The sequence below is a fragment of the Arachis ipaensis genome, chromosome B7 (genome assembly GCF_059453495.1).
Source record: "Arachis ipaensis isolate K30076 ecotype BB chromosome B7, ASM5945349v1, whole genome shotgun sequence".
NCBI classification, from domain to species: Eukaryota; Viridiplantae; Streptophyta; class Magnoliopsida; order Fabales; family Fabaceae; genus Arachis; species Arachis ipaensis.
Window position 1 is genome coordinate 35,060,017 of NC_142442.1, and position 3,546 is coordinate 35,063,562.

At 42.8% G+C, this 3,546-nt stretch overlaps 1 non-coding gene across 1 annotated transcript; it reads right to left on the reverse strand.

Moving 5' to 3' along the window:
* Nucleotides 1-343: 343 nt before the first annotated feature.
* On the reverse strand, nucleotides 344-451 carry LOC148550818 (small nucleolar RNA R71). Its single transcript, XR_015892881.1, has one exon. It is a non-coding gene; the product is annotated as a small nucleolar RNA R71 (small nucleolar RNA).
* Nucleotides 452-3,546: the final 3,095 nt, after the last annotated feature.

A 3,546-nucleotide genomic window follows, 5' to 3' on the forward strand; every position in this document is an offset into this window, starting at 1 on the left:
ACCTAATTCCAATTTACATGGAAGAAGCATCTCCATCCCTACCATTGGAGCAAACAATTTTGAGCTGAAACCTCAATTAGTTTCTCTGATGCAACAAAACTGCAAGTTTCATGGACTTCCATCTGAAGATCCTTTTCAGTTCTTAACTGAATTCTTGCAGATCTGTGATACTGTTAAGACTAATGGAGTAGATCCTGAAGTCTACAGGCTCATGCTTTTCCCTTTTGCTGTAAGAGACAGAGCTAGAGTGTGGTTAGACTCTCAACCCAAAGATAGCCTGAACTCTTGGGATAAGCTGGTCACGGCTTTCTTAGCCAAGTTCTTTCCTCCTCAAAAGCTGAGCAAGCTTAGAGTGGATGTTCAAACCTTCAGACAGAAGGAAGGTGAATCCTTCTATGAAGCTTGGGAGAGATACAAGCAACTGACCAAAAAGTGTCCTTCTGACATGCTTTCAGAATGGACCATCCTGGATATATTCTATGATGGTCTGTCTGAATTAGCTAAGATGTCATTGGATACTTCTGCAGGTGGATCCATTCACCTAAAGAAAATGCCTGCAGAAGCTCAAGAACTCATTGACATGGTTGCTAATAACCAGTTCATGTACACTTCTGAGAGGAATCCTGTGAGTAATGGGATGCCTCAGAAGAAGGGAGTTCTTGAAATTAATACTCTGAATGCCATATTGGCTCAGAATAAAATATTGACTCAGCAAGTCAATATGATTTCTCAGAGTCTGAATGGAATGCAAGCTGCATCCAACAGTACTCAAGAGACATCTTCTGAAGAAGAAGCTTATGATCCTGAGAATCCTGCAATAGCAGAGGTAAATTACATGGGTGAACCATATGGAAACACCTATAATCCCTCATGGAGAAATCACCCAAATCTCTCATGGAAGGATCAAAAGCCTCAACAAAGCTTTAATAATGGTGGAAGAAATAGGTTTAACAATAGTTAACTTTTTCCATCATCCACTCAGCAACAGACAGAGAACTCTGAACAAAATACCTCTAATTTAGCAAACTTAGTCTCTGATCTATCTAAGGTCACTGTAAGTTTCATGAATGAAACAAGGTCCTCCATTAGAAATTTGGAGGCACAAGTGGGCCAGCTGAGTAAAAGGGTCACTGAAATCCCTCCTAGTACTCTCCCAAGCAATACAGAAGAAAATCCAAAAGGAGAGTGCAAGGCCATTGAATTGACCATCATGGCCGAACCCACAAGAGAGGAGAAGGACGTGAATCCCAAGGAAGAAGACCTCCTGGGACGTCCAGTGATCAATAAGGAGTTTCCCTCTGAGGAACCAAAGGACTCTGAGGCTCATCTAGAGACCATAGAGATTCCATTGAACCTCCTTATGCCATTCATGAGCTCTGATGAGTATTCCTCTTCTGAAGAGAATGAGGATGTTACTGAAGAGCAAGTTGCCAAGTTCCTTGGTGCAATCATGAAGCTGAATGCCAATTTATTTGGTAATGAGACTTGGGGAGATGAACCTCCCCTGTTCACCAATGAACTAAATGCATTGGATCAACTGAGATTGCCTCAGAAGAAACAGGATCATGGAAAGTTCCTAATACTTTGTACCATAGACACCATGACCTTTGAGAAGGCTCTATGTGACCTGGGGTCAGGAATAAACCTCATGCCACTCTCTGTAATGGAGAAACTGGGAATCTTTGAGGTACAAGCTGCTAAAATATCATTAGAGATGGCAGACAATTCCAGAAAACAGGCTTATGGACAAGTAGAGGACATGTTAGTAAAGGTTGAAGGCCTTTACATCCCTGCTGATTTCATAATCCTAGATACTGGGAAGGATGAGGATAAATCCATCATCCTTGGAAGACCCTTCCTAGCCACAGCAAGAGCTGTGATTGATGTTAACAGAGGTGAACTAGTCCTTCAATTGAATGAGGACTCCCTTGAGTTTAAAACTCAAGGACATCCTTCTGTAAACATGGAAAAGAGGCACAGTAAGCTTCTCTCAAAACAGAGTCAACCAGAGCCCCACAGTCAAACTCTAAGTTTGGTGTTGGGAGGCCACAACCAAACTCTAAGTTTGGTGTTGGGGAGTCTCAACAATACTCTGAACATCTGTGAGGCTCCATGAGAGCCCACTGTCAAGCTATTGACATTAAAGAAGCGATTGTTGGGAGGCAACCCAATTTTTATTTATCTAATTTTATTTTTATTGTTATTTCATGTTTTATTAGGTTCATGATCATGTGGAGTCACAAAATAAATATAAAAATTGAAAACGGAATCAAAAACAGCAGAAGAAAAATCACACCCTGGAGGAGGATCTCACTGGCGTTTAAACGCCAGTAAGGAGCATCTGTCTGGCGTTCAACGCCAGAACAGAGCATGTTTCTGGCGTTGAATGCCAGAAACAAGCAGCATCCTGGCGTTCAGACGCCAGAAATGCACAGTGAAGAAGAGCTGGCGCTGAACGCCAGAAACAAGCATCTGGCTGGCGTTCAACGCCAGAAATATGCTGCATCTGGGCGTTGAACGCCCAGAACAAGCATCAGTTCGGCGTTTAAACGCCAGAATTGTATGCAAAGGCATTTTACATGCCTAATGGGTGCAGGGATGCAAATCTTTGACACCTCAGGATCTGTGGACCCCACAGGATCCCCACCTACCACCACTCACTCTCTTCCCTCTTCTCAATGTTCATCCTCTCTTCCCAATAAACACTCTTCCCCAAAACTCTTCACCAATCACCTCAATCTCTCTTCCCTATCACCACTCACATCATCCACTCTTCCCCATAAACCTACCTCATAAACTCCACCTACCTTCAAAATTCAAAATCAATTTCCCACCCAAACCCACCCATATGGCCGAACCTTAACCCCCTCTCCCTTCCCTATATAAAGCCCTCCATTCTTCTTCATTTTCACACAACACAACCCTCTCTTCCCCTTCTTGGCCGAATACACCTCTCCCTCCTATCCTCCGTATTTTCTTCTTCTTCTTCATCTATTCTTTCTTCTCTTACTCGAGGGCGAGCAATATTCTAAGTTTGGTGTGGTAAAAGCATAAGCTTTTTGTTTTTCCATTACCATTGATGGCACCCAAGACCGGAGAATCCTCTAGAAAAGGGAAAGGGAAGACAAAAGCTTCCACCTCCGAGTCATGAAAGATGGAAAGATTCATCTCCAAAGCTCATCAAGACCACTTCTATGATGTTGTGGCCAAGAAGAAGGTGATCCCCAAGGTCCCTTTCAAACTCAAGAGAAATGAGTATCCGGAGATCCGACATGAGATCCATAGAAGAGGTTGGGAAGTTCTAACAAACCCCATCCAACAAGTTGGCCTCCTAATGGTTCAAGATTTCTATGCCAATGCATGGATCAATAAGAACCATGATCAAAGTAAGAACCCGAATCCAAAGAATTATATTACAATGGTTCGGGGAAAATACTTAGATTTTAGTCCGGAAAATGTAAGGTTGGCGTTCAACTTGCCAATGATGGAAGAGAACGCACGCCCCTACACAAGGAGAGTCAACTTTGATCAAAGGTTGGACCAAGT